This window comes from Heptranchias perlo, unplaced genomic scaffold, assembly GCF_035084215.1.
Source record: "Heptranchias perlo isolate sHepPer1 unplaced genomic scaffold, sHepPer1.hap1 HAP1_SCAFFOLD_52, whole genome shotgun sequence".
Lineage (NCBI taxonomy): Eukaryota > Metazoa > Chordata > Chondrichthyes > Hexanchiformes > Hexanchidae > Heptranchias > Heptranchias perlo.
Genome location: NW_027139537.1, coordinates 7464506 through 7477509, shown reverse-complemented (window position 1 = coordinate 7477509; position 13004 = coordinate 7464506). Strand labels below are relative to the sequence as shown.

General features: G+C 46.9%; 1 non-coding gene across 1 annotated transcript; it reads right to left on the bottom strand.

Annotated features, from left to right (window-relative positions):
- Positions 1-4456: 4456 nt before the first annotated feature.
- On the bottom strand, positions 4457-4529 carry trnam-cau (transfer RNA methionine (anticodon CAU)). Its single transcript has one exon. It is a non-coding gene; the product is annotated as a tRNA-Met (tRNA).
- Between the last annotated feature and the right edge of the window lie 8475 nt (positions 4530-13004).

Here is a 13004-nt window from a genome sequence, read left to right as displayed (position 1 = left end):
TCAGCCTCCTCTGCTCCAAGGAAAACAAACACAATCTTCCCAGTCTCTCTTCATAGCTGAAGCGCTCCAGCCCTGGTAACATCCTGGTGAATCTCCTCTGCACCCTCTCCAAAGCGATCACATCCTTCCTGTAGTGTGGCGACCAGAACTGCACACAGTACTCCAGCTGTGGCCTAACACTAATAGTGTTCCCCAAACAAATACAGCATCTCAAACAAATAGTGTTCCTCAAACTAATACAGCACCTCAAACAAATAGTGTGCCTCAAACTAATACAGCACCTCAAACTAATAGTGTTCCTCAAAATAATACAGCACCTCAAACTAATAGTGTTCCTCAAACTAATACAGCACCTCAAACTAATAGTGTTCCTCAAACAAATACAGCATCTCAAACAAATAGTGTTCCTCAAACTAATACAGCACCTCAAACTAATAGTGTTCCTCGAACTAATACAGCACCTCAAACTAATAGTGTTCCTCAAACAAATACAGCACCTCAAACTAATAGTGTTCCTCAAACAAATGCAGCACCTCAAACTAATAGTGTTCCTCAAACAAATACAGCACCTCAAACTAATAGTATTCCTCAAACAAATACAGCACCTCAAACTAATAGTGTTCCTCAAACAATCCAGCACCTCAAACTAATACAGTACCCCAAAACTAACCATTAACTGAAATGTCAAAGTCCGAACAGGAGAAGCAGGTTGACCTTGATAGGCGGCGGATCTGTTAAGAGGATATTAAGCTGCAGGAGAAAGTCCCGTTGAGGAACTGCAGTTGTATTCAATTAATTTCGAGTCTTTTCTCAACATTAGAGCAGAGAAACACGTGGTGCGTAATATCACTGCAGGGCCTTCCATTGTCGGCCTAATTCAGTGCAACATCCCCAGAACATTTCGTCTGAAGCTCATCACTCGATGCCTTTCAAGTAACCTTTGCTGATTTGTTGCAGTTCAGTTTGGGTTTGAATTGAGTTGTTTCTTTACCAGCATCGCTTCATTGGGGCGAGGGGTATTTGAGTTTGTACCGGGCAATTTGTAGCTGTCCATTGCTAATTGATCTTCAATTGACACAATACATTTCAATTAAACTATCACAAAAAGACGGACTATTCCTGCACCCACTCCCCGCCGCCCCCCACCCCCGCCACCACCAATGTTCCAACTTATTCCATTTCTCCATCGCTGCTTCTGCCAATCTCTAACTCTGTCTCTAATTATGAATCTGTCCATCGTGCTCTCTTTCTACTAATTTTATGTTTCTTTATCTCTTTCAACGATATCCATTGTTATTTTCACCTTATTAAAAATCAATATCAATCTCCTTCGACCGATTCGAATGTATCATTGTCTCTCCACTGCTTTAAATGTATTTTTCTATCTATCTATATTTCTATCCATCTACCTCTCCATTCATCTATCTCTCTATCTATATATCTCTCTATCCATCTATCTCTCTATCCATCTGCCTATCTATCTATCTTTCTATCTATATATCTCTCTGTCTATCCATCCATCTATTTAACTATCTATCTATCTATATATCTCTCTATCCATCTATCTATCCATCCATCTATCTATTCATCCATCTATCTATCCATCCATCTATCTATCTATATATCTCTCTATCCATCTATCTATCCATCCATCTATCTATATATCTCTCTATCCAACTCTCTCTATCTATACATCTCTCTAGCCATCTATCTATATATCTACTTACCTATCTATCTATCTCTATCTATCCATCTATCTGTCTATATAGCTATCTATCTGTTTACCTTTATCTCCCTATGTCTCTTTATCTGTTTCTCCCTCCACCTGTTTATTGCTCTGTTGTTGTTTCTCTATCGCTTTCTGTCTCTCCTTCTTCATTACTCAAGTTTATCAAATAACTTTCTAATCTTTATCAAAAAAATGCAATATTAAAGCATGAGCATGAGGTAAATTAGCAAATTACAAGGTGGGGTGGACTCAGTATGTTGGTCTGTGAAGACGTCACCGAGCCCTCTTCCTTCTTCAGGCTGCTGATCACAGAAGTCTCCCTGAGCAGCTTCTGGAAGAAGAAGCGCGAGCACTTCTCGTCCTTCTCCACGGAGCGGACTCTGGAACGAAAGATAATCTTTGAGGCCCCTTTAACTGGATGGATCACACCGTGAGATCACAAGGTGAGGCCCCTTTAACTGGACGGTTCACAGCATGAGATCACAGGATGAGGCCCCCTGAACTGGACGGTTCACACCGTGAGATCACAGCATGAGGCCCCTTTAACTGGACGGTTCATACCGTGAGATCACAGCATGAGGCCCCTTTAACTGGACGGCTCATACCGTGAGATACGGTCTGTATTGTACTGTATTGCTTCGAAATTGTGAAATTTAGTTTTAACTCTGTGTATTCTTAAATTTTATGCAGTAATGTATGTTTTGTAACAAAAATAAATCGCAGAAACTTTCGAATCAAACGGGAATTGAACCTCCACACGTTATCCATTGCTCCACTGGCCTAGTTTTCAAAAAGCATGCAGTAACTCACACTTCCACAATGCTGGAGAATGAGCAGTTTCCGAGTCAGTCTCGGTCATGCCCACGCGATTCCACGAGTCCGGAAGTGTCAAAAGGTGCACGTTGAACAATCACCAAAGAGAGAGACATGAGCTGCTTCCTTTCGATCGCTCAGCTTGTCGAGCGGAGAACTATAGTACAATTAACAGATCAAAGTTTGCTGGTTCGAAGTAATAAACGTGCTTTTGGAGTAAGTAGCTCTAGGCCATTCTCTTAACTTTACAGGCAGCCTACGGCTTAACATGTTGGCGCTGAGGCACAGGAGAGCACTTTTCCTTTGTCAAACCTTAAAGCTTTCTGTGTCTGTCAGAACACGGCTGTTTTGTTCGAGCATTTGCCTCTGCTCACCAGCAGGGAGTGCCTTTGAGCAACAACACTTCAAACCGCTTTCAGGCAAAAATGTCTTCGATCAGGCAGACAGACAGGGCTCTCGCTGCTCCCTCAAGCTCGGGGCCGCTGTTTCTTTCCTGTGATCTCATCTACCTTCCGCAGGCTCGGGCTCTTCTCAGCATCATTCACGATTACTGTGGCTTCCCGTTCTGCTGTTGCTCACTTGCTTATGCTCGAAACCACCGATTGGAACAAAGTATTGATTGTCGTCAGGGAGGGGGCAAACCCAAGGCGAGATTTCTCTGCTGATCGTGGAACTGCTTGGAGGCGAGTGCGAAACAACTGCTGTGAAGGGCATTGAATAAAGAGGGCAGAAGCAACATAGATACAGAATCGGCTAAGGGACAGGAAACAGAGTAGTGGTGAACGGTTGTTTTTGGGACTGGAGGGAGGAGGACAGTGATGTTCCCCAGGGGTCGGTGCTTTGACCACTGCTTTCCTTTATATATGTTAATGACTTGAACTTGTGTGTACAGGGCACAATCTCCAAATTTGCAGATGAAACAAAACTTGTAAGGGTTAAAAACAGTGAGGAGGATAGTGATAGACTTCAGGAGAATATATACAGACTGGCTGCATGGGCGGAAACATGGCAAATGAAAGTTAACGAAGAAAAATTCGAATTGATGCATTTCGGTAGGAAGAACGAGGAGAGGCAATATAAACTAGAGGGCTTAATTCTAACAGTGATACAGGAACAAAGAGATCTGCGGGTATATGTGCACATATCATTGAAAGTGCCAGGGCAGGTTGAGAAAGTGGTTAAAAAAGCATTCGGGATCCTGGGCTTTATAAATAGAGGCAGAGAGCACTAAAGTATGGAAGTCATTAGAAAACACTGGTTCAGCCACAACTGGAGTATTATGTCCACTTCTGGGCGCCGCACTTTAGGAAAGATATGAAGGCGTTAAAGAGGGTGCAGAAGAGATTTACTAGAATGATTCCAGGGATGAGGGACTTTAGTTACGTGGATAGACTGGAGAAGCTGGAGATTTGATAGAGATTGTCAAAACCATGAAGGGATTAGACAGAGTGTATAGAGAGAAATCGTTCCTATTTGCAGAAGGGTGAAGGAGCAGAGGGCATAGATGTAACATGATTGGCAAAAGCACCATAGATGACATCAGGAAAAACGATGGGGCGGTGGAGTGGGACGAGCTGGATTGCTCTTGCACAGAGCTGGTGTGGTCTCGATGGGCCGAATGGCCTCCTTCCGTGCTGGAATGTTTCTATGATTCAAGTCGAATGCTCGCTGAGCAGGTGAGAGATATCAAGATAGATTCTTGCATTCTCCACTCACCTTTTGACTTGGGTCAATTGTCCAGAAACAAAAGTGGCGTCAGTTTTCTGCGAGCCCATGGTCCATGTACTTCTTAAGCTTCACTGCGTGCTACGGTACAGAGAGGTCAAGGGGCAGCAAATCTTTTGGTGTACTGCAGGAAGAAAAAAATATTGATTTTGGTCTTGAGCAAAGATGGGGAAAAAAAAAGCTTAATGACGCCTTCTCTGAGGATTGAACTCAGGACCTTCAGATTATGAGACTGACGCGCTGCCTGCTGCGCTCAGAAGGCACTTATTGCAAAAAACTCCGGGCAGCTCTATCAAGTAGGACAGTTTGCAAGGTGTAAAATCATAAACTAATCGGCAGTTTGCAAAAACTCTCCATCCAGGTGGAACTCGAACCAACAATCTTCTGAATTTTGGTCAGACACGTTCCCCATTGCTCGACTGGCCAAAGGTGTGTCGAGTAAGTCGGAGCTCACACTCTCACAGCGCTGCGGTATGAGCAGGTACCGAGTCAGTCTCGGTCATGCCCACGCGTCTCCACGAGTCCGGGAGTGTCAAAAGGCACACGGTGAACAATCACCAAAAAGAGGGACCTTTGCTGTTTCCCTTCGAGAGCTCAGCTGGTCGTGTGGAAAACTTGTAGAGATTAAAACTTGAAAGCAAAATCACTCTTAAATCGTTGGTTTAATTCTGGCTCAAAATAACGAACGTGTTTTTGGATTAAGCGGTATTGAGCTCAAGGCCGCTCTCTTAACTTTACAGACTGTTTGCTGCTTAAAATGTTGGCGCTTTTCCTTTCTCAAACCTTGAAGCTGTTTTACTCGAGCATTTGCCTCTGCTCACCAGCAGGGAGCGCCTTTGAGCAACAACACGTCAAACCGGACATCACTTTCAGGCAAAAAAAGACTTCTGTCAGTCTTTCGGACAGGTCTCTCGCTGATCAAAGGAGTGCCTTTGAGCAGCAATGCTTTTTTATTTTCAAAATATACTTTATTTCATAAAATTTAAGGATACATAAAGTTCAGGGTAAAAGTCACAATTTCAATTCAAAACAATACAAAACAGATCGCACACACTATGATCCCATTATTTCAATACAATACACAGTACATGTCTTTAAATACATTCTGTATAATAAAAGGTGGGATGGCTTTACACGGTGCTCTTTCCCCATAGAGCCCTTGTATAGGCCGCACCGTGCCTCAGTGCATCCCGCAGCACATTCCCCTGGACCTTGGAGTGTGTCAGTCGGCAACACTCGCTCGTGGACCGCTCCTTCAGCTGGGAGGCCAGAAGATTTCGGGAGGACCAAAGGGCCTCCTTCACCGAGTTGATGGTCTTCCAGCAGCTGTTGATATCTGTCTCGGTGTCCGTCCCGTGGAACAGCCCGTAGAGCACAGCGTCCTGTGCTACCGAGGTGTTGGGGATGAACTGGGACAGAGACCAACGCATTTCTCTCCACATATTCTGCGTGAAGGACCAGTCCATCAGGATACGGACGATGGTCTCATCCCCGTTGCAGCCTTGAAGGCAGCTTGAGGTGGTGCAGAGATTTTGTCCATGTTGGAATGCCCGCACTGGGAGCGCGGATCTCACCACCATCCAGACCACATCCTGGTATCTGTTGGTCAGTTCCGGCGACGAGATGTTCTGCCAAATGGCATCGACCGTCTGGTCGGGGATCTGCCTGATCGGATTCATCCTCTCCTTTTCCTGCAGGACCCCCAGAACGTTCCTCGTCAACCACTGTCTGACGGCCTTGTGGTCGAAGTGGTTTCTCCTCAGGATCTTCGCCACCTGGGGCAGGTAGGGTGGGGTGGTCGAGCTGGACGGTACGTCCTTCGTCTCCTCGGCCAGCATGGCCAGACCCAGTTTTCTCAATGTTTTCGACAGGAGAAACTCAGCACATAGTGACACTTGGTGTTTGTGTACCGGGACTCCACACACATCCTGAGGAAGCCACACACAAAGCTGGCCATCAGGATCAGGGCAGCATTGGTGACGCTTCTGTCCCCTTTGTCTGGAGGTTTGTACATGGTGTCCCTGTGGACACGTTCTACCTTGGACCTCCAGACAAAGTGGAAGATAGCTCGGGTGACCGTGGTGACGGAGTTGTGGGGAATGGGCCAGACCTGGGCCATGTAGAGCAACACCGCGAGTACCTCACACCTTATCACCAGGTTCCTGCCTGTTATTGAGAGAGAGTGTCCCACCAACATACCAAGCTTCTGATTGGCCTTGGCGAACCGCTCCTCCCATTGCTTGGTGGAGGCCTGGGGCCCCATGAACCAGCTCGCAAGTACCATCAGTTAGTCGGACCTGACGGTGAAGAGGACAAACGATCGGGTCTCCCACCTGCCATAGAACATGGCCTCACCCTTACTGTAGTTCACTCTGGACACCGAGGCCAGTTCGAAACGATCGCAGATGCCCATCAATCTGTGGACCGACTGCTGATCGGAGCAAAAGACAGTGACGTCATCCATGTACAGGGCGGCCGTAATCTGAAAGCCTCCGCTGCCTGGGATCGTCATCCCCCTGATACTTGTGTCCTTCCTGACGGACGGGACAAACGGCTCGCTACCACATATGAACAAGACCATGGAGAGAGTACAGCCCTGCCTGACTCCAAATCTGATCAGAAAACTCTCCGACTCCCGCCCATTGATTAGGACCGCGCAATGAATGTCCAAGTAGAGCAGTCAGGTCCAATTGGACATTTCCTCCCCAAAGCCCACTTTGGACAGCACGTCCATCATGTATGTGTGGGATATTCTGTCAAAGGCCTTGTCCTAGTCCAGGCTGATGAGGCAGGTGTTCACCCCCCTTTCCTACATGTAGACGATCGTATACCTGGACAGTACCAGGCTATCAGAGACCTTCCTGCTGGGTACAGTACAGGTCTGATCCGGGTGGATCACCTGCTCCAGAGCGGACTCGAGCCTGTTGGCGATGGCCTTCGACAGAATCTTGTAGTTGACATTTAGCAAGGAAATGGATCGCCAATTTCTGATTTCCCCCTCTCTCTCTTCTGCTTGTAGATGACAGTGATGATGCCTTTCCTCATGGACTCTGACATGCTGCCTGCCAGAAGTATACCCCCGTACACATCCAGTAGCTCTGGGCCAATCCAATCCCACAGAGCCGAGTACAACTCAACCGGTAAACCTTCGAGAAGAGTAGAACTCTCCGGAGTTCTACTCTTCTCGAAGACCGGACAGCCTTTGTCAGCTTCTCCAAGGTCAATGGACGATCCAGGCTCTCCTGTTCGCTGTCCTCTAAGACCTCCGTAATAGAGGAAAGGAAGGGTTGGGAGGCCGTGGTGTCTCTGGGCTTTGCGTCATACAGTCCGGCATATAAAGATTTGCTGATCCTCAGTATGTCGGTCTGCAAAGGCGTCACCGGGCTGTCTTCCTCCTTCAGGCTGCTGATCACCAGATGTCTCTCTGTGCAGCTTCTGGACGAAGAAACGCGAACACTTCTCGCCCTGCTGCACGGAGTGGACTCTGGACCGAAAGGTGATCTTCGAGGCCTCGGAGGTGAAGATCGAGACTTGCTGGCCCTTCAACTCCCTGAGTTCCTTCCCGACATCGATCCCCATCGACTGCAGCTGGAGCAGATCCTGCATGCTTTTCTGGATCTGGGACAATTTCCTCTATTCCTCTCTCGTCCCTTTAACTGGACTGGTCAAACCGTGAGATCAGAGGGTGAGGCCCCTTTAACTGGACATGTCAAACCGTGAGATCAGAGGGTGAGGCTCATTTAACTGGACGGGTCAAACCGTGAGGTCAGAGGGTGAAGCCTCTTGAACCGGACGGGTCACACGGTGAGATCTCACGGTGAGACTGCTTTAACTGGATGGGTCACACCGTGAGATCACGGGGTGAAGTCCCTTTAACTGGACGAGTCACTACGTCAGATCTCAGGGTGAGGTCCATTTAACTGGACGAGTCACAACGTTAGATCTCAGGGTGAGGCCCCTTTAACTGAATGGGTCACACCGTGAGATCTCAGGGTGAGACCGCTTGAACTGGATGTGTCACACCGTGAGATCATGAGGTGAAGTCCCTTTAGCTGGATGTGTCACAACGTTAGCTCTCAGGATGAGGCCCCTTTAATCGGACGGGTCACACCGTGAGATGACAGGGTGATGCCCCTTTAAATGGACAGGTCACACCGAGCGATATTAGGGTAAGGCTCTGTGATTCCAGGTGGTATTTCCTAGCTCGGCTAATTTAAATATGTGAGGTGACGAGAGTGTTGGAGAAATGAAGACTTGAGATGGCAGAAGCGCAGGGTCTCAGCAGCAGTGGGACCAGGACTGTACTTTGTAACTGGTGCAGGGAAACAGCAGTGGGAACGGAAATCACAAAATCACAAGAGACTTCGAGGTCCATGTGTATGGATCATTAAAATATTATGGACAGGGACAGAAAATAATCAATAAAGGATAATGGGATGCTGGCCTTTATATATAGAGGACCAGAATACAATGGGGTAGAAGTTATACTACAAATATACAAAGCCCTCGTTAGACCACACCTGGAGTACTGTGTTCAGTTGTGGGTACTACACTTTAGGAAGGTCACATTGGCCTTGGGAGTGCAACCCAGATTTACTAGAATGTTACCTGGACACCGAGTGGGGAAATTGGATAGGACCTGTTTTTGGACGGGAGCAGCACGATCCGCTACTACCCCGCGCCCAATGGGCCCTGTGCAGGCAGGACGAGATTTTCGTCAGCCCTGAGGACTCACCTGCAATCTGCGTTGGCAATCAGCGTTGAACGAGGATTCCATGCAATTCGCACTTTCCACCAGCAGGGGGAAGCTCCTATCTCTTAATGGCAGGCTGTCTGTTAGAAATCTCTTAAAGGTAGCGAGTACCTGTTATTTGCTGAATATAACAGACTGCTGTCTGCACGGAGTCTGAACGGAGATCAGACATCGCACGTGTAAAGCACAGATGCAGGTCCCATCCCTATTTTTAAACACTGATGAGTTAATTAAAAATATTAAATAAAGTTTGCACACCAGTAAATCCCACATCCTCCAATCTGCAGGCCAGACCTCACCAATGTGCCGGCCTGAGACTCCGTGCATCAAGGTTCTCTGCTGATGCACCAGAGGCTTTGGCGTAAGAGGTGGACTGAAGGAGGGACATCCTATATCCGCAGTGGGCAAGAGGTCCTCCAGATATACACCCAAAAGGTAGTGGGAGGCAGTCGGGGATGAGGTCAATGCCAGGCGCACAGCATCATGAACATGGATGCAGTACAGGAAGAAATTCAATGCTTTGACATGAGTGGTCAAGGTGAGCGAGGTCAACTGTCAATAGCGTCTCCAACCAACTACACCACTAGCCGCACCCATTGCTCCATGAACTACACCCCCCCATCACCCACATAGCAACAAACTCTTTCCTTCAGTAATCAACCCTCTCACCCTTACACATTACCACCGTTGCAAGCAGCACACCCACAACTCACAGGCCACACACACTGGCAGCTATTCAACCATGATAGGAACATCACCCGCTTTCTTGCAGGAGAAGCTGGCACATATCAGGAGACAGCCAGTGGCGGTGGCATTTTGCTCCTCGAGACTTTTCTGTCACTCGATCAGATCAGGGTGGACCTGTGATCTAACTCCATATACCCGCCTTAGCCCCATATCCCTTAATACCCTTGGTTCACAGAAATCCATCAATCTCAGATTTAGAATTCTGGATTGAGCTGGAATCAACTACCGTTTGCAGAGGAGTATTCCAAACTTCTCCCACCCTTTGTGCGTAGAAGGATTTCTTAATTTGACTCCTGCACGTCCTGGCTCTAAATGTTATGCTAACTCCCTGCGTACTAGCTGAGGTACTAAATGAGTACTTTGCCTGTGTCGTTACCAAGGAAGAAGATGCTGCCAAGATACAGAAAAAGGGAGGTAGTTGAGATACTGGGTATGCTAAAAATTGATAGAGGAATTGCAAGAAAGGCTGGCTGTACTTAAATAAATAAGTCACCCGGTCCGGCTGGGATGCATCCAAGATTCTGAGGGAAGTAAGGGTGGAAATTGCACAGTTCTGGCCATAATCTTCCAGTCATCCTTAGATATGGGGGTGGTGCCCGAGGGCCGGAGAATTGCAAATGTTACATCCTTATTTTAAAAAGGGTGTAAGGATAAACACGGCAACTACTGGCCAGTCAGTTTAACCTCGGTGGTGGAGAAGCTTTTAGAAACGATAATCAGAGACAACATTAACAGTCACTTGGAAGAGTGTAGATTAGTAAAGGAAAGCCAGCACGAATTTGTTAAAGGCAAATCGTGTTTAACTAACTTGACTGAGTTTTTTGATGAGGTAACAGAGGGTTGACGAGGGAAATGCAGTTGATGTGTATATGGACTTTCAAAAGTTGTTTTATAATGTACCACAAAATAGGCTTCTCAGCAGAATTGAAGCCCAAGGAATTAAAGGTGCAGTGGGAGCATGGATTTGAAATTGTCTCAGTGACAGTAAACAGAGAATAGTAGTGAACGGTTCTTTTTCTGACTGGAGGAAGTGTTCCCCGGGAGTTCGGTGCTGGGACCACTGATTTTCTTGATATATATTAATGACTTGGAATTGGGTGTACAGGGCACAATTTCAAAATTTGCAGATGGCTCAAAAATTGGAAGTGTAGTGAGCAGTGAGGAGGATAGTGATAGATTTCAAGAGGACATCGACAGGCTGGTGGAATGGGCGGACACGTGGCAGATGAAATTAACGCAGAGACGTGCGAAGTGATACATTTTGGCAGGAAGATGAGAAGCAATACAAACTAAATGGTACAATTCTAAAGGGGATGCAGGAACACAGAGATCTGGGGGTATATGTGCACAAATCTTTGAAGGTGGCAGGATAGTTTGAGAAATCGGTTAAAGAAGCATGCGGCGTCAAGGGCTTTATGAACACAGACATGGAGTACAAAAGCAAGGAAGTTATGTGTAACACTGGTTCGACCACAACTGGAGTATTGTGTCCAATTCTGGGCACCGCACTTTAGGAAGGATGTGAAGAAGATAGAGAGGGTGCAGAAAAGATTTACTACAATGGTTCCAGGAATGAGGGACTTCAGTTACGTGGAGAGTCTGGAGATGCTGAGATTGTTCTCCTTAGAGCAGAGAAGGTTATAGAGGTGATTTGATGGAAGCGTTCAAAATCATTTCAGGTGATTGGCAAAATAACAAAAGGCGACATGAGGAAAAACTTTTTGTACGCAGCGATTTGTTATGATCTGGAATGCGCTGCCTGAAATGGTGGTGGAAGCACATTCAATCATGGCTTTCAAAAAGGAATTGGATAAATAGAGTCATAGAGTCAAAGAGTTATACAGCACGGAAAGAGGACCTTCGGCCCATCGTGTCCGCGCCGGCCATGAGCCCTGTCTACTCTAATCCCATATTCCAGCATTCGGTCCGTAGCCTTGTATGCTATGGCATTTCAAGTGCTCATCCAAATGCTTCTTGAATGTTGTGAGGGTTCCTGCTTCCACAACCCTTTCAGACAGTGAGTTCCAGACTCCAACCACCCTCTGGGTGAAAAAGTTCATTCTCAAATCCCCTCTAAACGCCCCGCCTTTTACCTTGAATCTATGTCCCCTTGTTATAGAACCCTCAACGAAGGGAAAAAGCTCCTTAGTATCCATCCTATCTGTGCCCCTCATAATTTTGTACACCTCAATCATGTCCCCCCTCAGCCTCCTCTGCTCCAAGGAAAACAAACCCAATCTTCCCAGTCTCTCTTCATAGCTGAAGCGCTCCAGCCCTGGTAACATCCTGGTGAATCTCCTCTGCACCCTCTCCAAAGCGATCACATCCTTCCTGTAGTGTGGCGACCAGAACTGCACACAGTACTCCAGCTGTGGCCTAACCAGTGTTTTATACAGCTCCATCATAACCTCCTTGCTCTTATATTCTATGCCTCGGCTAATAAAGGCAAGTATCCCATATGCCTTCTTTACCACCTTATCTACCTGTTCCGCCACCTTCAGGGATCTGTGAACTTGCACACCAAGATCCCTCTGACCCTCTGTCTTGCCTAGGGTCCTCCCATTCATTGTGTATTCCCTTGCCTTGTTAGTCCCTCCAAAGTGCATCACCTCGCACTTTTCCGGGTTAAATTCCATTTGCCACTGTTCCGCCCATCTGACCAACCCATCTATATCATCGTGCAGACTGAGGCTATCCTCCTCACTATTTACCACCCTACCAATCTTTTTATCATCAGCGAACTTACTGATCATACCTTTTACATTCATATCCAAGTCATTAATGTAGACCACAAACAGCAAGGGACCCAGCACCGATCCCTGTGGTACCCCACTGGCCACAGGCTTCCAGTCACAAAAACAACCTTCGACCATCACCCTCTGCCTTCTGCCACTAAGCCAGTTTTGTATCCAAAGTGCCAAGGCACCCTGGATTCCATGGGCACGTACCTTCTTGACCAGTCTCCTGTGCGGGACTTTATCGAAGGCCTTACTGAAATCCATGTAGACCACATCCACTGCGTTACCCTCATCCACACGCCTAGTCACCCCCTCAAAAAATTCAATCAAATTAGTCAGACATGATCTTCCCTTCATGAAGCCATGTTGACTATCCCTGATTAATCCTTGCTTCTCCAAGTGGAGACTAATTTTGTCCTTCAGAATTTTTTCCAATCATTTTCCTACCACTGATGTTAGGCTCACTGGCCTGTAGTTCCCCGGTTTTTCCCTACTCCCC